Source organism: Vulpes vulpes, chromosome 11 (assembly GCF_048418805.1).
Source record: "Vulpes vulpes isolate BD-2025 chromosome 11, VulVul3, whole genome shotgun sequence".
Lineage (NCBI taxonomy): Eukaryota > Metazoa > Chordata > Mammalia > Carnivora > Canidae > Vulpes > Vulpes vulpes.
In genome coordinates, this window is record NC_132790.1 from 67340941 (window position 1) to 67366104 (window position 25164).

General features: G+C 36.0%; 1 protein-coding gene across 8 annotated transcripts in view; it reads left to right on the forward strand.

Annotated features, from left to right (window-relative positions):
- Window positions 1–25164, forward strand: part of SLC4A7 (solute carrier family 4 member 7) — a 105010-nt gene that overhangs the window by 752 nt on the left and 79094 nt on the right. The window lies entirely within an intron of this gene.

The following is a 25164-nucleotide window of genomic DNA, read 5'->3' on the forward strand; positions in this document are numbered from 1 at the left end:
AGCTGCTCCGGGCCAGGCTGCGCCCGCGTGGACGAGCTGCTCCGGGCCAGGCTGCGCCCGCCGCCGCCGCCGCCTACCGGGTCCGCCGCTGCCGGGTCCGCCGCGCCTGCCGCAGGCCGAGTGCGAGGCGGAGGCTGTCCCGAGCTCGCGGCCGCTCCTCTCCCCCCCCCCCCCCGCCCCGCCGAGCCCCGAGTCCCGGCCGCTTCGGCTCCAGGACTCGAGGGGAGGCCGCGCCGGCCTCCAGGATGCTGGACCGCGGCCCGAGCCCCCGAAACTGACCTCCCGCGCCTGCAGGACCCGCGCCACCGCGGGGTCCTCCTCCCCCGTGTGGCCCCCGACTCCAAGGGCGTCGGAGTGTGGTGGATTTTCCGACTTGCAGTTCTCTCTCCGTGACCAGCAGAGGAGGGACGGTGGTACTGACACTTTCCAGTCTGTCGCAACTAACAGAAATTGCTTTTCGCCTGTTTTTTTTATTCAAGAGTTTTCTTTAATGAGCCTGCTTACAGGCCCCCCTCCCCCCCCCCACCCCCCCCACATCTTTCTAAAGAATATTTAACGCCCTGGAGAGTAGTCACTCGTTATTACTTGGGTGTGCTCACTTACAAACCCTCAAAACGTGCAGGAAAACGGAGTCTCCAGACAGTGAAGTCCTTTAGCAGTGGTTTTAGGGAAGCTCAAGTCACAGTGATGTTGGTAATGGAATACTGGAAACTCGTTCTAAGGAATCCTCAGTCATTCTTTGTGTGACACTTGAATAAATTGCATTTTGGAAGGGTTTTTTTTTTTTTTTTCCCCTAGCACGTTCTCTACCAATGTGTGTCAGATAGTGTTGTCCTTAAATGCCAAGTTTTCGATTCAGAGCAGTTAAGAATGTTCCAGTTTTCATAAAGCTGGAGAGGAAACTGTGTCTTCTCAACTATTACCTACTTAGCTAGCAAAAGAAGCGTGGTAATGCCGTTGCCTTCCGGATCATTCATTCATTCATTCATTCATTCATTCATTCATTCATTGTAATAGCGCTTAGATCCTATTCTGTACTATCCAACAAGACAGAACCAGCTCTGCTCTAATAGAAGTTATCATTCAAATGAATGACAAAGGAGGTATCAAGCACTTATTAATGGCACGGCAGGGGAGGACTTCGGAAGTGTGCACCTCCTAAATCTCTGGGAAGAAAAGATTTGCCTACAGTAAACATATACAAATCAGTAATAGGAATTACATAAGCTATCACACAGTCTAAAAACAGAATGCGAGAACAGGAAAACTGTTGGTTTAACTAGTACAGAACACTGTAACTTATGAACTAGGAAGAGAGGAACTGTTTGCATTGACAAAATTACTTTTTCTTATCAATTTTCCCCTGGAAAAGTCATAAAAATGGAAGATTATGATATTCATCAGTCATTTCTCCTTTAACTGACAACATCTTGGCATAGCCAAAAAAAATAGAATAAAATTAATATGCATAAAATGCTATCTTGGGTATGTGATTATGCACAATTTTTGAATAAATTGGTGGCAGTTTATATTGCTCTAAAACAAGCCCATCTGTTCCATAATTTAGGATCTAAGGTTTCCTTTGCATCTAAAGTTCTGTACTTTTCATTGATCATGGTTTTGAGATAGGAGAAAGTCATTTATCTTATAAAAATGCAACTTTTGTTTGCTGCAAAAACTTACTACAGGCAGGCCTCCCTTAGAATTGACTTGAAGTGTCAGTCTTTTTTTTCCGGTATAGGTTAAATATTCTCTTAGAACAGATAGCGCTGTTTAGAAGGTTCCCGGGTTTTGGCAAGTGTTTATTCTTTTAATCAGTACATTATTTAGCACAGTGCTGTTACCACTGAAATTTTTGGGCTGTTCCATGAATTTTGTTGTTTTGCATTTTCATTCATTTTATGGATATTAACTTATCTCCTAGGTGCCAGGCACTGGGGATGTGGGCACCCAAGGTAGAGTCCCAGTCTCACTGAGTTTATTTTGGCATGTGTAGTGAACACAGTGATAGCATTTGCATTCCTGCTAATTCCATTTGTGAGTGCCTGTTGAAACATTTTCCTGAGTCCATTAGAAATACTTTTTAAAAAGTAGTTAATAGAATAAATAAAAGTAACAACTTAGAATGAATTTAGTGGTGGTTGGCAAGTAGAAGGTTTTTTGGTGGGTCTGTAACTAAGCATATTCTTTGGGACCTGTGGTTAGGTATTGATAACTCTAGATATAAAATGTACTCTAGGCATAGTATCAGAATTTTAGTTACCTTTTTGCCTTTAGTTGGTTTCTCTGCATCACAATCCATGGAATTGTAATAGAGGGAGAGACAAGAAACCTCATCTGTCCAAGTGAAACTGTAGGACAATTGAGTTGCATTGAAGAATTGTTTTATTTGGTAATTGAGACTGAGAAGTATACAGGTATTTTTCTAATAGAGCTTAGGGTATGAAAATTAGAATATTTTGTTACACCAGTCTTCTGTTAGTTGGGTAGGTTAAAATCGAAAGCCAAAGTAACCTGTTGTTAGAGGAACCTGGTTTATTTTAGTGGTATGTGGTATGCTAACCAATATATTTTAAAGCCTTAGTAGTTAAACTTGTCAACATCCTGTAATGGGTTGTTTTTCTTCCTCTTTTCTTCCCCTTCTTTCTTACTATATTTTGCCACAAATATGATCTTAAAGTGGATAGGATCTGCAGCTGACAAAATGAGCCATTTACATAAAAGGAGCATACAGGTGATTCAAAGGATTAGTGTTATAAATTAGTCATTGTGGCTTTTGATTTTATATTATAGCTTCCTCTTATTGATTATAGATTCTTCCATAGTTACCGCTTTTTATGGATACAGCATTTCCAATTTTGTAATAAGCATGTATCCGTAATAAAGATCAGTGTTTATATATGTAAGGGTGCAGCACCTCCCCCACCCCCTTTTAAGCCCATTTTTGAACCAAGAGAATTTTTGGTTCCTGTACAAAGCAGGTACCTATTCCAGTATTCTACCTTACAATGAAATTTGCCTCTGTTTTTGTTTAGTAAACTACTTCATGTATTTTGTTGAGTAATACTCATTGAATTTAATGATTTGGGGAGACTTTTAGGATTATTTGTAATTATGATGATAATAAACCATGAAAGGGTCTATGTTTGGCATGGTGGTTTTTTTTTTTTTTTTTTTTTTTTTTTGGCATGGTGTTATGATAGTGTTTGGTAGTGTTGCTGTGAACAGTCTTCCTGAGGGCAAAGGACTTAGCAGTGCTAGGTTTCTAGATTAGTGACTCTTTGCTTCCATGGGCTAGACATTTAAATGGCTGCTATGAGAGTGGCCACTTTTTTTCAGTGCTTGGTTTAGGAAGATAGTGTGATGATGACATAAATATACACTTATATATGGAGCTGATTTGCTACTGCAGAAAAGTTCTAGTTTGCCTTTTATGAGCAGATTTTCATATTTATTCCAAAGAGGATATTTTTAAATATTTTAACTGTTACTCAGTCATAGTTTGGATTTTAAAAGCAGTTGTTTTTTGAACAATATCCAAGTGAAGGGTAAAGCATAATCTATCTTTTCATAATGAAATAGAAAAGCTACTTTAATATTTTAAATATTCTTATTTTTTCTTTTGTAGAGAATATGTAGCTTAGTGTCATTGGTTTTTATTTTGATTACATGTCAGACAGTATAGAATTGTCCTCTCTCTCTGGATTTCAGGACTGTACTGCTTCTTTTTGTCAGATTGCCCAATTTGGAGAAGCTGTTGAGTTATATATCATCCCTGACTAGGACTTGGGAATTGGATATACCTTTGAAAATGGATTCACATGTGCAAGGTGCCTATACTTTATACTATAGAATGGACTGTGGACTGGTTTCTCAGAAAGCATGAGAAAGGAAAACATGATACGTATAATCTCTTTTTCTCATAATTTGCCATAGTGTATAATTAACATTTGGCGCTTGTATGCTTAGTACATATTCTTTTACATACAGATTGCTTTCAGGTTGATACCATTCTTTATTCTGGAAAAATATGATACTTAGACCTTAGGAATTGATATTTAAAAAAAAAAGATTGGAATAGAGCAAATTTATATATAATAGACTCTTTTCCCATTGAGTTCCATGGTAGTATTGGAGAGGTTTTCATTAAGAAAAAAAGTTATCTTAAGAAACATGTTTGAGCAGTGCTTGGGTGGCTTAATTGGTTAAGCATCTGACTCCTGATTTCTGCTCAGGTCACAATCTCAGGGTTGTGAGATCGAGCCCCAGTTGGGCTCTGTGCTGAGTGTGGAGCCTGCTTAAGATTCTTTCTCTCCTTGTGTAAAAAAAAATAATAAAGAAATAAACAATTTTTTAGAATATTTTTTAAAAATGTATTTGAGAGGGAATAGCATGCACCAAGCATGGGAAGGGAGAGAAGCAGAGGGAGAAGCAGACTCCTCACTGAGCCAGGATCCTGATGCAGAGTTTAATCCCAGGATCTTGGGATCATGACTTGAGCCAAAGGCAAATGCTTAACCGACTGAGCCAGGTGCCCCCAAGAAACAAATTTTTGATAGAATTTAAATGAGAAATTTCCATTCTGTTACAGTTTGGCCCCATCATGATGTAGAAAACATCTTTTCTTTTTTACAGTTGTAGCACTTTTTAATATTTTCCATGGGTGGGTGTGGTTTTGGGGAGAAATGTCAGGGAATGGAGGAAAGAAGGGTATTACTGGACTGTGTTTGTCTGAATTACTACAGATGCCACATATAGGCAGATTTAAGCTTTTGCACAAAGCTCCATGAGAGGAGCCTGATCTGAGCTTAAGCCCCCACCGGCCCTCTCTTCTGAATGTCCTTCTGCCTTTTTGTAGGGTACCAATCCCAAATCAGATGTGGTAGTCCTTCCTTTGTCACTTTTTCAATTTAATCATTCTACCCTAATCATTTTGCCTGCTAGACTGTAATCATGCTTGGAGATTCTTTGTTCTGCTTTAAAAACTGGATTTTTTTTTTTCCTCCCCTGGGCATTCACATTGTCACTTTCAGATTTGCAGCAGAATTATATTTCCAGCAGATACTGCTATCCAATGTGAAATCCTGAAAATCCTGAATGTTATGATCGTATTCATACAAAATGAATTAAAGACCAACTTTTTTAATCCTCTAAGAATCTAATTTACTTAAGATGAGAAACATCTGTGTAAAAATCAGACTCAACCCCTTGTAACAATTCTCACAATTATTTAGTAGAATTTACTTTATTTGATATCGTTAACTGTTTAACGTAATATCTTTGAATGTGCTTTGTTTGCTTTGCACCAAGGTACACACTTCATGGTGAATTCTCTGCTGCTTTTTCATTAGCTCTGGGTTCTGTCCTAACATTTGTAGTATTAGTGGTGCCACAGGTAATATTAGCACTTCTATTCATTGCTTCTCAAATAGGTAAGACCATGGGGACTGTGGTCCATGAATCCCCAGAAACTGAAAAATTTTATGCTTGTATGCATTCTTTCCAGGAGAGAATCAAATAGCTTTACATTCAGATCTCTGAGGTGTTTATAATCCAAAAAGTAGTGAAGGAATGCCTAGTCTAAAATTGAGCTCAGTTGGTTTCCTTAAAAGTTCTTAGAAGTCTTATATTTTGCTTAAATAGATGACAATAATTATTATATCAGCCCCAGTATTTGCTAGAGTTTGTTTTGTGGAATATTTCATCTGTAGAAGGTTTTGCCAAGTAAGTTTGGGAAATGTCACACACTATACTTTTCAGCGATTCATAATGCATAATGATGTGCTAAAGGCTCTGAGAAATCCTCTAATAAATACATTAAACTTTGTTGGGGGAGAGAATATAGTCATGTAAAATGGAAATTTCTGATGATTCTTAAAAATATGAACAGTAGGTCACTCATCTGTCTTATTACAGGTCTAAGAAAGCAAATCCTGTGATACTGATAATTCACTTTGTTACAGTAACAGGAGAGATTTGAAAGATGTATCACTTAGGAAGACGCTTTGGAAGCAACCTGATAAGGTCTGGTTGAATAAATTATGGTATGTCCACAGAGTGAGGTATTACAGCTATAAAAAAAGAATGAGGAAGATCTCTTTGTACCGATGTGAACAGATCTCTAGGGTAAATTGATTAAAAAAGGCAAAGTGAGGGACAAAGGGTGCTATACATTGCCTTTTCTTGAAGGGGATAAGAATGTATATTTGTATTTACTGGTATTTTTGCAAATACACTAGGAAGGAAAACAAGAATCCAACAAGAAATGGTTGCCATAAAGGGTATGAGGGAACGGGAATTGAGACAGGAGTGGGAGCAAAACTTTAATCTATGTCTTTCTGTGTAGTTTTGGTTTTTGAACTGTGCAAACACATTACTCAGTAAAAGAGAGGATGGTTTCTTATATTTATGTCATGGGTTAACATTAGCTATTTCATGAGAGATGTATATAGTCTAATATGTTATCAGCTGCTAAATTTTTCATGTTAAAAAGGCACCGTATGAATGGGAGAGTTGTTAATTGATGCCTATCAGTAAAATCACATACTACATACCTAACTTACTGAATCTACAAGTCTTTTGGCAGTTTTGAGTTTCCATGTTTCTGATGTCCAGATCCTCCTCTCACTTTTCAACTCTTTTCTCTCCAGGGATTTAGATTTTGGTAGAGTAAGTAGAAGGCATGTTGTGGGAAGAGACTGAGGTGTTTTAAATGAAGTGCCTTAGGCATAGGAAAGAACTGCTTGGTTATATATGTTCTTAAAGTTAGAATTTTCCTTTGTGATTTTTATACTTTCAATCGAGGATCATAAGTGTTAAAAAAAAGTCATCTAGACTAATTATGATTAACTGTTGAGATTACAGTGACACTGTTGCAGGAGACACCGTTTGTACTGTTTTCTTGTTTTTGCTCTTGAAGGCACCATTTACCTCGAGTGTGGTGTGACTGCTTTCCCATAGAGCTGTGCAACGTGGCAGTCCTGTGGGAAGACCTCACTGTAATTGCATGTCTTCCATGTGAAATGTCAATCCCTACATTAAAAAAAAACTAATTAAAAATAAAACTAAGAAATAATTCTGTTTAGCCAGTTTTTAGAAGCCAATAATTTGGAAAAGAGAATCATTTTTTTCCTCTCTTGACAGTATTTTTGTATTTATATTTGTGTGAAAGCCTCAGTGGCATTCTGAGACCTCCCAGCACCTCAGATGGAATAATGGAAGTGCTGAGTAAGGAGGAGGAATGCCATGATTCTCATATTGTTGTGAATTGCTAATCTAGGATTTATGATTTTGTCCTTTGCTCTGGGGCAAGTGAAGTGATAACTAACCCTTTAAAGGAAGCCTCCTTTGAGCTGTGCATTTTATTAGGTATCTTTTAATCACTTATCCCTGTTACAGATGTGAACTCCTAGGCAGAGAGATTTTCTGTAGTTTCCCAGGCCGTACAATTAGTAGGAGGCTAACATGAGATTTGAACTCAAGGTTGATGCCAAATCACTGCTTCTCCCTCTTGTTCCATTTCTCATTAGTCTAGAGTAATCCCGTATCCCTATTTGTCAGTGTCATTTGACATTAATCATATTAGGTAGTTTTACATCTGTGTTACTTGAAAGCTGTATTTGCCTTAGATAATTGAGTTAACCATTTTATATTTAAAAGGGTTTAAAAAAAAGGGTTTATTACTGTAACTTCTGTGAATTTGTTGCTAACATTATGGAAATTAAATATTTCAAATAAATTTACTTCTGTCTCCAGATTCAAGGAATCTAAAATTTTCTGGATCATTACTGAATTCTAAATTAGGTCTATTCTGAGGTTTAATATATAGAAAGCATTCAGTGACTGTTCAATGAATGAATATTAGGATAATATGACGAACTCTTAAGATTTGAAGTTGAATATGCTTTTAGTTCATTGTTTTATCAGTCAGTTAAGAAGTTTTATAGCTTTTATCTGTGATATTACCATCAAGGAAAAAACTCCTATTTTGCTTGCAATAACTGCTAGTAGAATAGAATATTTTTTGCCTTGGTTCTGTTGAGGGGGAATATTGAATAAATATAGTTTGGATTGATCCCAGAATAATAGTACTTAAATATTTTTAACCTGAAATATGATTTCAGGCAACTGAGTATTATGTACATTGAAATGAAAATTTTATGACTCGTGGGGGCTGCCCGGGTGGCTCAGGGGTTGAGCTTCTGCCTTTGGCCCAGGGTTTGATCCTGGGGTCCCGAGATCGAGTCCCATGTTGGGCTCCCTGCATGGAGCTTGCTTCTCTCTCTGCTGTGTCTCTGCCTCTCTCTCTCTCTCTCTGTCTGTCATGAATAAATAAATATAATCTTAAAAAAAATTTTTTTATGACTCTTGAACTGCTTCACAAGTTCTAAATACATTTAAACGGACTGCTGGAAAACATTGGATATTTTGTTTATATATTAATACTTGTCTAATATTTGCTTTATGAAAATTTGTGAGTTTTAATGTATACAATTATAAAAGGACCAATGGCAAGAAAAGGGATCTCAAACCCCAGATATGATGTCAGCTGTTATATATATATATATATACACATATATATACACACATATATATATATAAATCAGCTGTTATATATACATAAAATTTATATATATATAAAACATATATATATAAAACTTGTATGTTTGAAATTGTGCTATTTCTCTTAATTCATTAGAATTATTACTTACGTAATATATTTTTTGGTTCATTTGCTTTTAATTTTGTGATTTTGAGGTTCATTGGCTCTATTCCTTCCTGGACTCTGCCTCCGTAACTTCCTGGTCCTTGCATAAGTGTTTGCACAGGTGCCATAACTGACTAGCACACTGACTCAGTGGAGTCCTTTCAGTAATATTCTGTATTTATTTTTGTTTTGCTTATAACTGTTCCCAGATGACCTTATGATATGTTCAGGAGTTTCCTCATCCATTTTTGCACATACCATTAGCAGTATTCTCAGGATGAGATTCTGTCCTGAACCTTTTTTTTTTTTTTTAAAGACTTTATCCATTCATGAGAGACACAGAGAGAGGCAGAGACACAGGCAGAGGGAGAAGCTGGCTCCACGCAGGGAGCCTGATGCGGGACTCATCCTGGGCTCCAGGATCACACCCTGGGCCAAAGGCAGGTGCTAAACCGCTGAGCCACCCAGGGATCCCCTGTCTGAACTTTTTAAAATCTGGGCAGGTTGGTCTCCCTCTTTAGGAATAAGAGATTCATTCAGACTAACATTAGTCTTCATTTGGTCTTTTATTTTATTTTATTGAACTGCTTTTTATTCAGTTAATAGGCAGTTCACTAAATAACCACAAGCCCCAAACCTTATTTTCAGGGCAAAGTAAATTTGGAAATAGCCAAACCTTAGCCCCTGGTGTGACAAGTACATGTTTGGGTTTCACACACACTGGGTTTCCCATGTGTAATCTGCCACCAGGTGGCCTTGGGCAACTAGTATTTTTGAATCTCATTTTTCTCATCTATAAAATTGAAATTACAGTACTCACAGGGCTTCTTCAGGATCAGGGGAAAGAATATACCTTGCATAAAATGCTGAATGTGCCTATGGAAACATGTAATTAGTAACCACCCTGTATTCTTCTGAAATATCTCATAATAGAATTCTAAAATAATTAGTCTGTGTATTGATTAAAAGGAAATAGATAGAAAATAGAGAATCTTCATTGTCTTCTGGCATTGAGATGTTCTAGACAGGTCTGTGGGAAGGGGTTAGGTGTTAGGAATAATTGAGTCTTCTACCTGTGTTTTTCCCTTGCTCTTAAAGGACTCCCATATTCACAACACTTCTGAGGATAGATGTGGGAGAGGGTGTTTCCTCATACCAATCAATTCTGTGAGACTAGCTGAATGTCCTACAATTTAACACAGTTCTGGCACTATCTACCAGGAGATAGCATCAGGTCCCACAAGTTAAGTGCCCTGACTCACGCAGCTGCCCCTTCAGATGCCAGTGGCCAGTCTAGGTTGTCACCTGGCCTTCTGACTGATCAGCTATAAAGTGGAGGTTCCCCTGACTCCTCCTTGGATTCAATTGATACACTAGAGCAGCTCACAGAAGTCAGAAAATTTTATTTGCTGTTTGCTAGTTTATTCTAAAAGGATATGATAAAGGATGAACATCCAGATGGATGAGATACATAGGGCAAAGTATGTGTGGCAGGGGATTGTGGAGCTTCCATCTATCTGATCTCTTAGAGTGCCAGTGTCCTAGCACCTCTACCCATGTGTTCAGGCACCTAGAATCTCTCCAGACCTCCTACTTGGGGGAGTTTTATGGAGGCTTCACCATTATGGTATGACAATCATTAACTCCATTTCCAGCCCCTCTCCCTTCTCCAGAGAGTGGGATTAGCACTGAATTCCAAGCTTCTAATCATGGCTTGAGCTTTCTGTGACCAGCCCCTATCTAGGAGCCAACAAGGGTCACCTCATTAGAACAAAAAACCCTGCTATCATGCAGGAAGTGCTAAAGGATTTAAGAGTTCTGTGTCAGGAATCAGGGACAAAATGTTTAGAAGTTTAAAGCATAATATTATTTTCATATAAATAATTTTAACCATTTGACAAAACATCTAAAATGTAATATATGTCTCTCCTTTTAAAAAATAGAATACTAATCACTAGTATTGGGCTGTTGTGGTCTTTTTAAAACTTATTTTAATTATTTTCTTTTGTCATTGAATTTCTTCTGTGTTACAGATTTGTTATAGATAGCAAATGAAATCAAGTAGTTATTTAAATGGGCAGGGGAAGAGAAGGTTTTCTGTTATATGTTCTCTATGATACCAATTTTACCTCCTCCAATGGTCTTCTGATTCTTGGCTTGTTACAGATAGCTGAGGTTGCTAGATAACTTAATTTTGTTTCGGTGAGATATTCTGTATCTTCTCATTACTTACTGTTAGGCTTTCAGAATTCAGCCCACAGGGTATTGCAATGTAGGGGAGTTCAGTGCACAGCTTGGCAGAGTAGGTGTAAGAAGGTTCCTAATTGTTCCTCTGCAAAAGGCTCAGTGACTAGAAATTTTATGATTTTTTACTTTCATCTTAAATTTAATTATCATTTGTATTATTTTTTCCATGATCTGAACTAATAAGAATTACCATGTATTTAATTGGATAAAGTGAGGCTTCTGAATGTTTTGTCATACACACACACACACACACACACACACACAGATATGTACATATATATGTACACATAGTCTCATATATGATTACATATTAACTTGAGCCATTGGATCATTAAACAATTTATAGAGATATATAGGAATTTTGAGATTAATTGTAGCATTGAATTTTAATGGATTATATTAGTTAAGCTACCATTCTGTTACAAAAATGTGATTTCTCAAAAGGTCATTATTGTAGGAATTTTAAGGTAATACAGTTTTAAGGAGGTCATATAAGAACTTTATTGTCAGATTGATGTTTTCTTCCATTTTTCAAGCTACTTCAAATTGGTTTTAAAGAGAGTTTTGATAGAGATAAGATAAATAAAAGTAATTTTATTGATTAAAAATCAAAACAGTATTTCAATATGATTTCATAGTGAAGTATGGACCCCTCCAGAATTAGAATTTATTTTGGAAGTATGATGGGGAGAAGTGGGAGATAAAGTCATGGAGTGAGGGAAAGAAGTTTTAGATTAACTTTCATCATTTCATTTGAAAAATACAAATTGCATGTTTTACATAATTATTATACTCAGTTTTCATACTAATTTGTTTTGCTCTCATTTCCTAATTGTGTTGAGTTAGCAATAGATGGGTGAAAAAGGTTAAGTGGTGAATATTGAGTGGATTGGACGCTAGGGATTGCTTTGTACTTACAGTGCTAGTACTTCTTTAATTATGGTTGTGAACTTCAAATGGGGCAGTTTGAAATTATTTGTTGGCAGTGAATCTCAGATTATCAGGGGTTGCTGCATCTTCCTGCCTCTACAATTGGTAGAAGTATTAGAGAAGTAAATCATGTTCATTGAAAAAAAAATTATAGAAAGCCCAAAGGATGTAATTTCAGCTTTATTTTTCAATCTGCTTCAAGAGAATGACACATGCATCATAGTATATGAGCACTGATAGACTAATTTTGGTTGGGCCTGTTGGTTAGTGGTTTAGTGTTTAATTCCTTGAATGACTCTAGAGATAACAATTTTTGCTTAAGTTTGTTGTCTGAAATAAATGAAGTTGACCTTTGTGTTTTAGACTGTAGGTCTAGGGCCTTTAATGAGAACTCTCTACTTATGATGTGGATTGTGATTTAAAATTTTAATTTTACCTTTTTTCACTTTGTCCTCCATTATTCAGAATAGTTATGAAGCTGAAACCTGATTAGCCTTTGCTTGTCCAGCTTTTAAAGTAGGTATTGTTAAATAAAATTTAGGAGCGATTACCCTAAATATTTGTTCCCTGAATCTTCTCACCGTTTTCCAAACTGTTGTGATTTATTAGTGATTTGCAAGAACAATTAATTGGATTATACAAGCATTTAAAAAAGTAAAGTAACAGCAGAAAATACCAAACAATACATTTGGATAGATAATTATTTTGTGAAACTTTTGTAACATATATATATAGGTGTAAACAGATAACTGTGTGTACTGTAGTCCCAGTGATTCCTGTTAAAAAACATATGGTCTCATTCATTTGGGGAATATAAATAATAGGGGAAGGGAGAAGAAATGGGTAGGAAATATCAGAAAGGGAGACAGAACATGGAAGTCTCCTAACTCTGGGAAACAAACTAGGGGTGGTAGAAGGGGAGGCGGGTGGGGAGTGGGGGTGACTGGGTGGTGGGCACTGAGGGGGGCACTTGACGGGATGTGCACTGGGTGTTATTCTGTATGTTGGCAAATTGAACACCAATACAAAATAAATTTATTATTAAAAAAACAAAAAAAATTGGAAATCCATTTCTGTAAGATTAATATTTGATTACAGTCTTTTGAGAGTTATATATTTACATATATACATGTATAATGTTTTTTTCATTTAAAATTTGAGTAAATCCAAATAAATACGTAGATTAAACACTATTATTTGATGTCTAAGTTAATGCTACATCAAAAGGTTTATATTGGAGAATTTAAGTTTTGGTTCCATGTATAATAAATGAGGTATAATGAGAAAGAAGAACTTCCGACAGATTTTCCTCTGTTCTATTTTAAAGTCTTATCAACTATTAAGCCTTTAGGATCATGGGAAAAAATCATATATATGTATATGTGATATGTGTGTTTTGGTTATCATTTTTATGCAAGGGCCTCTAAATTACTTATGCCATTCTAGAGCTGAATTCCTTTACCAGGTTTTTAAGCCTAATCTATGTTTGAGCTTTTGATGACTTTAAGAGAAGTCATCAGGGGACCCAGTATAGGAATTTATATTTGTTTCTATTTTACCATGTTATAAATGTGATATGGTAACAGTATACTTCCATAATTCCTATCCTGTGAACCTTGAGTCTCTCTCTCTAGCCTGCCTTTCATTTTTATTTTTTGCTTTTGTTTATTGCTTGCATTTTCCTGTCCAGTTTAGAATCGATGGCCCATGTCTTCAGCCTCTGCCTTGTTGTTTGAGGACATTTATCATCATGTCTCTTGGTGATAAATATTTCAGTAAATTCCTAATTCTCAATTTAACTGTGCTGAAGATACTCAGAACAGCTGGAAAAATTAAGTTACCCAGGTTGATAGATTGGTACCCCTATACATTGATGCTTCTTTCCCTCTGGTTCCTCACCAAACAGAAAATACTCCTCTAATTCTCTCCTGTACTGTACAGTGAGCACACCAAACATTCTTGTTCTCCTCAGAATGTATCCTTTCACTCCTCAATCTTAGTAAATATCGCTACTTTCTTCACAGAGGCAATAGAGGAAGCCAGAAGGAGCTTCATCACACTGTTATTTCTACTTGGACGGCTCAGCTGGTACTTGCGGTGTCTTATGTAGGACTTATCAAACATTTCCTTCCTGTGTTTCTTATCTCAGTGAATGGCACACTATCTATTTGGCTCAAATTTGAAAATGTGAGCATTGTCATGACTTTTCTCTCCCTCTGCCCAAACTCAAAATCCAGTGGATTCAGCATCCTATCTCCAATCAGTCTCCTCTCTCCATACTTCCTTTGATCATTGTAGTTCAGACCTCAATCTTCTTTTGCCTGGAATAACACAGTATCTTTCCATTTGGCTTCCAGTGTTAAAGAAAAAGTTATTTTAAGACACCTGCTAAGGAAGGTAAAAACAGACAGTAATTAAGAGAGACCTGAATCATGATACGGGTGTAGGGACCGCTGCAGTGGAGGAGAGGGATTGGACCCAACTCTGACGTTAATGAGGATAAGAGGCATTTATATTTAGGAAGCAGGGTGGAGGTCCGTCAGTGGAAGATTACTAAAAGGAAACAGCAGAGGTAAGGGGATTCTTGTTAGACTAACTTGGCAGAAGCTGGAAGGCAGGACAGGGGTGGTAAGGTATCCAAGGTGGTCAGACACCAAGGATGAGTGATTTTCATTAATGATTTATCAGGATTCTCACTCAAACTGGATTCTATAAGGATAAAGAGGGAAATCCCAGCTCTTCTCAGAGAAGCCTGATTAAAGTTTGGTCAAAGGAGAGAGTCTTTGTCACCAGTTTCTACATTGTTGTCTTGCTAGGGTGATCTTGGTATCAATGATTATGTTTTCCTTTTTGAAGTCCATTGCTCTCAGGATGAATCAAAAACTTATCTACATACAAATATAGTGATCTGAAGGGGCACTTGCACCCCAATGTTTACAGCAGCAATGTCCACAATAGCCAAACTATGGAAAGAGCCCAGATGTCCATCAATAGATGAATGGATAAAGAGGAGGTGGTATATGTATTATGTATACACACACACAATGGAATACTATTCAGCCATAAAAATATGAAATCTTGCAATTTGCAACCATGTGGATGGAACTAGAGGGTATTATGCTAAGCAAAATAAATCGGAGAAAGACAGTTATGATTTTACTCATGCTTATATGTGGAATTTAAGGGACAAAACAGGATCATGGGGGAGGAGAGGGAAAAGTAAGATGAAGTCAGAGAAGGAGACAAACCATAAGGGATTCTTAATCATAGGAAACAAAGTGAGGGTTGCTGGAGGGGAGAGGGGTGAGGGGTTGGGTTAACTGGGTGATGGGAATTAAGGAGGGCACATGATGTAATGAGTACTGGGTGTTGTATGCAAATAATGAATCACTAAATTCTACCTCTGGAACTAATAATACACTATATGTTAATTGAATTTAAATAAAAAAATAATGGACAGAAAATTAAAAAAATAAAACTTACCTATATCCTTAAAGGTCTGGCCTCTTTCCCTTTCTCTACCTTTTTTTTTTTTTTTTTTTTGTCTTAACTGCTCTTTCCTCTTTTCTTCATTTCAACCATAGTCATATTTTTAAGTTATTTGAACATACTGGAATTTCTCATCTCTGGGTCTGGGCATATGATATCCTTACTCCTAGCACAGTGCCTGGCACACAGTAGGCATTTGACAAATATCTGTTAGACGATTAAATGAATAAAGAAACAAATGAAAGTATATAGCAGAATAAGAAATATTTGAAATATGTATAGATATCTAAATGATTTAGGTAGTGAAAGGATAGACTTAAAATCTTATATTCAAATGAAGAATTTGTTGATCATGCAAGGGCAACTTGGATATTTGTCATATGATACTATATTCTCAGTAAGATGCAAATATGTATGAAATGATGGAAAGTCCTTTCCATTGAACAGGTCTTTGGTATAAAGATTGGTGCTCAATTTCCTTAGATTCAAGTTTGAATACTATTTCCTGGCTATGTTATTGATTGCTTGCTTTGTCTCCTAGAATTCATAAGGAAGGGACTTCAATGAGTTTGAAACCATTATCACAATTGGAAATGCAAGTGACAGTATGTATCTTACCTATACTGGAACCATTTTTTTCTTTTAACCTTTCAAAATATCCATGTTTTCAAGTGAAAGGAAAAAAAGAAAAAGAAAAAGCCATATGTGACTTGTATCAAACCTGTTTAGCAAGGAGTATTTCATTTTTACTGCTAAGAATCTTGTATACATACAGAAGTAATAAAATTCTGTGTAAAGAAAATTATATCTCCAGGATGTTTGGGTGGCTTAGTTGATTACGTGTGCAACTCTTGATTTTGGCTCGGGTTGTGATCTCAGGGTTGTGAGATTGAGTCCCACATTGGGCTCTGCTCTGGGCATGGAGCCTACTTATGGTTTTCTCTCTCCCTCTCCTCTCCTCCCCTCCCCCACCCCATGCATGTGCATGCACACTCTCTTTCTCAAAAAAAAAACAAAAAACGTTATATCTCCAAGGACCTTGAAATTAGTTGGGAAACCGTGATGAGTATGTAAAGAATAAATTCAGTTTCACTTAAATATGAAATATGAAATTAACATAGCATAATCAGTAAAGATGATTATGTAGTATGGTACTTAAACCTAACATTTAGTTGTTTTGTGCCAGGAACTTGTCTAAGCTCATTACCTTGTTAAATTTTTATACTTTATCAGTTTTGATACTGTTATTGTCCATATTTTACAGATGAGAACACTGAGATCCAGTGAGATTAGGTAATTTGCCCAAATTTGCCTAGTAATAGTAGACCTGGGATTTGAATTCAGGCAATTTGACTCTAGAATCTGTACTCATTAAAGTAATGTTTTACCTTTAGCCAAAGTAAACTTGTTGACAGATCACATTTTATATATGTGTGTGTGTGTGTGTGTGTGTGTGTATAGAGACACTATTTTCAGTAGTATTTAGTGTTAATTTTACGCTAATGTAATTTATGGAGATAATCTACTGGACTAAGTCATTAATTAGAAGCTGTTTTAATTAATAAAATTTTAGGCAGTTTTTCATTATTTAAACATGGTTTTGCTTTCTGAGCCCTACTTTATTTTTTCCTTAGCCACCTATTTTAAGGTTGCTGTTTATTTTCCAAATATGCTAACCATTGCAATGTGCACTTTATGTCTTCCAAAGATTTTGTTTCTCATTTGTTGTAATTTCTTCTTTTTTTAATTTTAAGATTTATTTATTTTAGAGAGCACGTGTGAGTAAAGGGGAGGAGCAAAGGGAGAGGGAGGATGAGAGAGAGAGAGAGAGAGAATCTCTAGTTGACTTCCTGCTGAGCTTGGAGCCTGACATGGGGCTGGATCCCAAGACCCTGAAATCACAACCTGAGCAGAAACCAAGAGTCTGGACACCTAACTGAATGAGCCACCCAGGTGCCCCTGTAATTTCTTCTTTCTCTTTGTACTTGTCAGCTTATCCTTTAAAAATTGCTTTACTATCATATTAGTGAACATTAAGAGAGAGAGAAGAGAGAGACCCAAACCCAGTTTTTGATCTGTGATGTTCCTGGAGGACCTCAAGTCATTTTTATTTACTTCTCTACTTTCTGTAAGCATAGAGTTACTCTTGGAAGGAACTTTTATTTTTAGTACCATAAAATGTATCTCCTATTAGAGAACAGATATGGAAAATATTGGGAGAATGTGAAATAAAATGTCTGACCATAGTGTTTGTTTGAATTCAATTGAATTAGTTGCTTAACGTATGTAAAGTTAGATGATATGCTTTTGAATTTGAGGATAATTGCTTGATGTAATAATTGTATTTAAATTTGGGCCATTTGAAAGATAAATATGACTTGAATCTTTAAAAAAAGAACTAGTGTCTGAGTAAATAACAACCATCCCTTATTGTAATTGGTAAAGATCTGCCAGTTTATCTGCATAATAATTTGGCAACATTTTTTTAAATGTTAACTTTTTAAACTATTGCTCTTTATAATGGAACTTTTACTTTGGTAAGTAAAAGCAAGTAGAATTGTATTGAGTATTCCAGGCAGGGTCCTTTTGGTTGCCTGGGATCAGAAATATATTTAAACTTGTTATAGTTAAAGAGGGCTTTATTGTAAGTATATAGAGTTTTTGCTGGGATCCAGGAAAAGCTGAACACATTCTTGAGAAAGAAGAGGTGGCTTCAGAGTGCAGCTCCCTCTCTGCCTCTTCCTCACTTCCCACGTGTGGCTGCTTTGTGAGGCGCTGTTTGCCACTTGAAGTCACTCCTATCATTGTATGCATCTGCTTCAGTCTCCCCTAATTTTTGCTGTCAAGCTGATACTCTAGTCTTGATCCTCCTAAGCAGGGTTAAGACTAAGAATTTTAATTTAATTGATTAACCAAATAACTGCCTTGTGGTGAAATACATACATACAGGGACAAGTTATGATGATTTTTCTAGTATATTCAATTGATCCAAAGGAGTTAACGTAGAGGCGGTCTGTATTTCAAAAACTACTTTGAAATGTGAAGGTTTAGGCAAATAAGTCAGGCCTGAGGGGCTTGTTTTGTAATATTTTGAAAGTATACATATGTAAAAAGATTTTCATCCCACCTTTATTTTTTTAAGGCTTAGTCGATTAAATACTTTTTTTTTTAAGTATTATATTGAAACTATAGTAGGGATACACTGAGAACTGGTAGCTTTCAGTAAAATTCTTAACCTTAAATGCAAGTTCAAGATCCATTTCTGCCTGTAGAGTTCATTGCTAAATGTCATTTTTATAAAAGGACAAGGGCTTTACCAGGTATCTGGGCGTGCATGCTGATTTTTGAGGAAGAACCTGTAGATTTTGTTGGTTTGTTTTGTAGAATCTTAAATTGCTAAAAATAAATAGTAGCTCCCAGTTATTTCTAAAACCAGTGGCTCCTCAATGGGTTTATGTGTTGGGATGTGTTTTTGCCTCTTAAGGGACATTTGGCATTCCTGGAGACTTTTTGTTTGTCACAAATGGGGAGAGGGGATTTATGTGCTATGGCATCTAGGAGGTAGAGGCCAGATATGCTACTAAACGTCCTACAAAGTACAGGACCTCCTCCTGCAATGAGGAAGTGTCCAGCCCCAAATGTCAGGGGTGCCCAAGTTGAGAAACTGTTATATAGAATCAAGGATCATAGAGCAAAAAGGCCAAAAGGTTAAAAAGAGAGAAGAAGATTTTGTAGTTAGAGAAGTTACTCCTGCACTGATTCTGAATGCTTTAGGGGAAGTGTGAGAGAAGGAGTCATTTCTACTGAAAGCCTATGTTTAAATATATCTGAGTTTACTATGTAATCTATATTTTAACTTTGGTAATTTGGCTGCATTTAAACTAGTTTTTGGAACACCTGCACCCCAATGTTTATAGCAGCAATGTCCACAATAGCCAAACTGTGGAAGGAGCCTTGGTGTCCATCGAAAGATGAATGGATAAAGAAGATGTGGTCTATGTATACAATGGAATATTACTCAGCCATTAGAAATGACAAATATCCACCATTTGCTTCGATGTGGAGTGACCTGGAGGGTATTATACTGAGTGAAATAAGTCAATTGGAGAAGGACAAACATTATATGGTCTCATTCATTTGGGGAATATAAAATTTAGTGAACGGGAATAAGGGGAAAGGAGAGAAAATGAGTGAAAATATCAGTGAGGGTGACAAAACATGAGAGACACCTAACTCTGGGAAATGAACAAGGGGTAGTGGAAGGGGAAGTGGGTGAGGGGTTGGGGTGACTGGGTGATGGGCACTGAGGGGGGCACTTGGGATGAGCACTGGGTGTTATGGTGTATGTTGGCAAATTGAACTCCAATAAAAAAATAAAAAAATAAAAAAATAAAAAAATAAAATTGTTATACTTGATAGTTTTTAAATTCTTACCATTCAGAATATTTTTTAATTTCTTGGATAAATTTTCCTAACAGTAGTCTAAGGTTAGACCTATAAAAATGAAAAAATCTTTGTAATTAACATTTAGGAGTACTATAAATATTTTCTAAGTGCAAATATAAATTGAACTAGATCTCCTTTGTCTTTAGCATTTAAATGTGAAGTATTAATTTTAAGAAAAAAGATACTTTTCCAAGAACGGTTAATATTTTTTTTATGATGATGCTTTTTTTCCTGGAAAGTTTTTTTTTTTTTTAAAGATTTACTTAAATAATCTCAGCACCCAACATGGGGCTCAAACTCATGTCCCCAAGATAATGAGTCACATGCTCCACCACCTGGGCCAGCCAGGTGCCCCTGGAAAGTTTCTGATAACAGTTTTTACCTTATAGTAAACTTTATTTTTGTGAACTAGATTCTTCAGCTGTTTAATTCTTATGAAATGATAGATGTACCTCAAAATATATATATATATTTTTGGTAAAGATTTTATTTATTCATGAGAGACAGAGAGAGAGAGAGGTGGAGACATTAGGTAGAGGGAGAGGCAGTCTCCATGAAGGGAGCCTGATGTGGGACTCAATCCCAGGACCCCCGGATCATGACCTGAGCCCAAGGCAGAAACTCAACCACTGAGCCACCCAGGTGCCTTAAAAATATATTAAAAACAGGGATCCCTGTTTTAACATAACATATCCCTGGGTTAACATAACCCAGGATGGCGCAGCGGTTTGGCGCCTGCCTTTGGCCCAGGGCGCGATCCTGGAGACCCGGGATCGAGTCCCACGTCGGGCTCCCGGTGCATGGAGCCTGCTTCTCCCTCTGCCTGTGTCTCTGCCTCTCTCTCTCTCTCTGTGTGTGACTATCATAAATAAATAAAAATTAAAAAATATGTTAAAAACAAAATTTCTGAAATGCTATAGGTATTTAAAACAATTTAAAAAATGACTGTAAATCTACTCCAATGTAACCCAGTGGTTATTCAATGGTATGCATAACATGCCCACCTGCAAAATATATAGTTGTTATTTCCTAAATATTCTAATATATAAATGGAATATTTATTCAATAATTCTTTCCTTCTGACCTAAATTAAACTAATGATCAAGTTTCTTAAAGCAGCTCCAAGGGAAGTTTTTCCAGTTTAGAACATCAATTTAGAGTGGTTCTCCCTGTTATCTTTAGACATTCTGCATGTCTAATAATCACCACCAGATGGCGATCTTATACGTTGGTGAAGACTGATAACTTGTTGAAAATTGAATTGGTTGTGCACATTAACCCACGTGAGCTCAGCAGTAATATTTAGCAATGGTCTAAGGTGTGGATTGGCTATGCATCTCTCTGAAACATGGGACCTGTTTTCATTTGTTTTACAGAGGTTTTTCTTCTTTTCTTGGCTCTTTGCTTCAAAATTTTCTGTGGAAACTGAAAATAATATTTCCGTAAATTTATTATAATATTGATGCTGATTTATTATTGTGTTAAGTTTTTTGCCTTTGATGGTGGCTGTTTTATGGCTGTTACCAAATTTCTAATAGATTTAAAGTAGTATTTTAAAATAATTAGGTGAATATTTTGTGACTGAGTTTTAATAAATAATGTTACCTTTTCCTCTGATACCATAAAAGCTAGTAATGACCACAATGTATGTCCATATGTAGTAAGAAAGAAATGCAGCTAAATTCCTGTCCGTCGTTGTTGAAGGAGATTGTTCTTCTCACAGCTCTATTTTTTTTTTAAGAGTTTAGGAAAATATGAGAATGTGGCAATTTTAAATTAAAGAATTTAAAACATGTTTTCTCTTAAGAAAAAAACGTTATCCCCTCCCCCATTTCTGATCAGATAAAGAAACTTCACTGGGTCCTTTGCTGTATGTCAGCAGCATTATCTACATCATTAGCGATTACCCCTGTATTGTGTTCCTCTGTAGTAGTCCTGCCCCATCAGCAGTTTCACTTCCTGGGATGGAGGTCCAGAAGCAGATGCTCCTCCTTCTGACTCTTCTCAGAACATCAGTAGTAGCCTAACACACATCACAAGGCCTGCGTCATGAACCTCACTTCATCTTACCACGTAGGCATATTATCTCACATTATCCCGAGAAGAAGGGTGAGTACAGTGCATAAGATTTTGAGAGAAAGACTACATTCACATAACTTATAACAGTATATTGTTATAATTGTTTTATTTTGAGCTATTGCTAGTCTCTTACTGTGGCTAATTTATAAATTAAACTTTTATAGTAGTTATACATGTATAGGAAAAGCATAGTATATATCTGGCTTGGCACTATCTGTGGTTTCAGGCATCTGCTGAGGGTGTTGGAATGCATCCCCTGCTGATAAGGTGGGGGAACTGCTGTATTGAAAAAATGACTTCACATCTATAAAGGGAACTTAAGCCAATATTATGTGTTTTTAAAACCACTTTGATTCCTGTACAGTTCTCCATCAAGCTTAAATTTCTGGATTTTTTCCCCCCTTGGGCCAGTTGAAATTCACAATTAGAATTTTGTTTTAGTTTCATTCTTTTCCCTGAATTTATATAAGAGAAATTTTAAAAAATCAGTATATGTGATTATATACTTTTCTGACCATGAAGCTGAGAAAATGTTTTCTTTTACACTGTTACTACAAATTCATTTTAGTTTTTATTTTTTTAAAGTTTTATTTAAATCCCAGTTAACATACAGTGCAATATTAGTTTCAGGTGTACAATATACTGATTTTCCATTTCCATACAATACCCAGATCTTACCACATCAGCTGCACTCCTTAATCCCTATCACCTATTTCACCTGTCCCCCACCCACCTCCCCTCTGATAACCATCACAAATGAGCAAAGGGAAAAAAAAAGAGAGGGGGCAAACCAAGGAATAGACTCTTAACTACAAATTCATTTTGTATTTGTATTTGTGGGAATGTGTTAAGGAAAATTTTGAACCATATTCTGGCCTTATAAAATGCATTTTCAAAATGTTACTTGCCTTCCTATCAAAGTTGTATCTATTAAAACATGAATTGGTTACAGTTTTTTTTTCTTAAGATTTTATTTATTTATTTGAGAGAGAGAGAAAGTGGGTTAGAGGAAGAGGGAGAGAGAATCTGAAGCAGACTTCCCACTGAGCACAGAGCCTGTCATGGGGCTGGATCCCACAACCAGGTCGTGATCTAAGCCGAAACTAAGAATTGGACACTTAACCGATTGAGCCACCCAGGTGCCCTGGAATTGATCACAGTTCTGATCAATTGATTAAAATGATAATTTTTCACTCTGACTTTTTAATGATTATCTTTGATATAATTAGGTCCTTAACATCTTTAGAGAAGCATGTTTCTTCTAAAGAAACAGACCAACCAATATACCATCCTCCTGTACTTTATGTTCATAGAAACATTTGCTTATAAATATGTTTTATCCTTTGTAAAACATAAAAATGTGATTATATTAAACATAATTCTACAATTTGCTTTTCTTTTAATAATATTTACTGATATCTTTTGAGTGGGACCTCCTGCTTCTGTCTCATTCTTTGTGTCTTAGTAATATATAATAGTAATTAGTTGTTTCCTTTTATTTACTTTCAGGTTGTTTTCTGTTTTTGCCAGTTTGAATAGTAAGCATGTTTGATCTTATGTTTATATTTTGATGCTTTAATTTCTGTGTAGATACTCAGAAGTGATATTGCTTCACAAAGAATATTTTTAAAGATGAAAAAAATGGATCTTGCTAGCTTATGCTCCAAAAAGTTCTGAGAAATTTATATTCCCATTGGGAATTATGAGAGTGTCTATGTCTCCCTTCCTTTATCAATTTAGATGTTAATTAATTTTTTTTCCTTTTTGCTAATCTGATGAGTAAAATTTGCTGAACCTTAACTGAGAGTGTCTATCCTTTATGGTTATTGGTCATGTGTATTTTCTCCTAAGGGGAATTACTTGGTTCATATTTTTTGTCCATTTTTTCTATTTTTTCTTTACTTCCTTTTTAAATCCAGAAGTTTCTTATATAGAGATATTTAATGCTATGTCTGTCATTCTGCTAATATTTCCTAATATACTACCTTGTCTCTTTATGATGTTCTTTTTGCTTTAGAGAAATAGAGTAAAATAAATATGTATCAGTCTATTTCTTTACGGTTTCTAGATTTCTTATCTTGACTAAGAGTATATCTCCACTCCAGTAATATAAAATATCATTTAAAATTTTAAGTATTACCCTTCTAACTATCTTTATCTAGAACTTATTTTTACCTGTGGTTTGATACAGACAACTTTGTTTCATCAAATTGGAAAACCAAAGAAGTCTTTTCATTTCATAAACGAGTTACTTCTAGTTCCTTGACTCTATTTTGTCTTATAAAATATTTAATTATTGTTTCTGTGTTGGTACCACACTTTTTTGCTTATCATAGTTTTATAGTGTATTGGAATGTTTGTTAGGCAAAGTGTCCCCAAACTCCCCCTTTTTCATGATTTTATTGGAAATAGATCATCTTAGAGATAATAGAATTTTATGATTTCTGTAAAGACTGAAATCTTCAGTATTTTGCATTTTAGTATGTTTGCTTTTTATCTGGTCAGTAATTTATCGTTTTTAAGCAGGTTCTTTGTGATCTACTTGACTATAATATTTGAGAGAGTTTTTTGAGCAGCAGGGGTTTAGTGACATTTTCTAATGGTCCAATCATAAATCTTGATTCTGAACTAGATAGTTGTGTTTAAGTAATCCTAGTTAACTCCAAATGCTTTTTTAACATGGATTTAAAAATTTTAGGATTAACTGGAGGACACAGCTTACTTAGAAGGCTTCATTATAAATATAGAACAGAATGTAATTGTTATCAAGCTTGAAATAAAAATAAAAATCTAATTAAAAACTTAGATATGGAAGGGAGACTGTAAATGAGAAACGTGTGTGTGTGTGTATCAGATAATGTGTGGAAAATCTTTATTTTACTTTTTGTAAAGTAAGTAGATAGTACCTAAAATGATATATTACTTAAAATTATGATGGCAACTCTAGTGACCGAGGACAGTTATAAGACAAAAACAAAGTAGTTCTGTCTGGTGAGTAGACATGGTATGGATATGGGTGGAGTGCTTATTCGGGGAGCCTTGTGTAAGTCTTGATTTCTTCTACCATGTACAGGTTAATTTGATAATTTACTTCCAAATGAAGTTTGCATGTAGTGATACAGGAAAATCTTTAGGATATATATATTTTAAAGTTAATTTATTTGAGAGAGAGCACAGGTAGGGGGAGAGGGAGAAGCAGAAGCACGCTCTCCACTGTGCAGGAAGCCCATTTCTGGGGTCCCATCACAGGACCCCAGGATTATGAC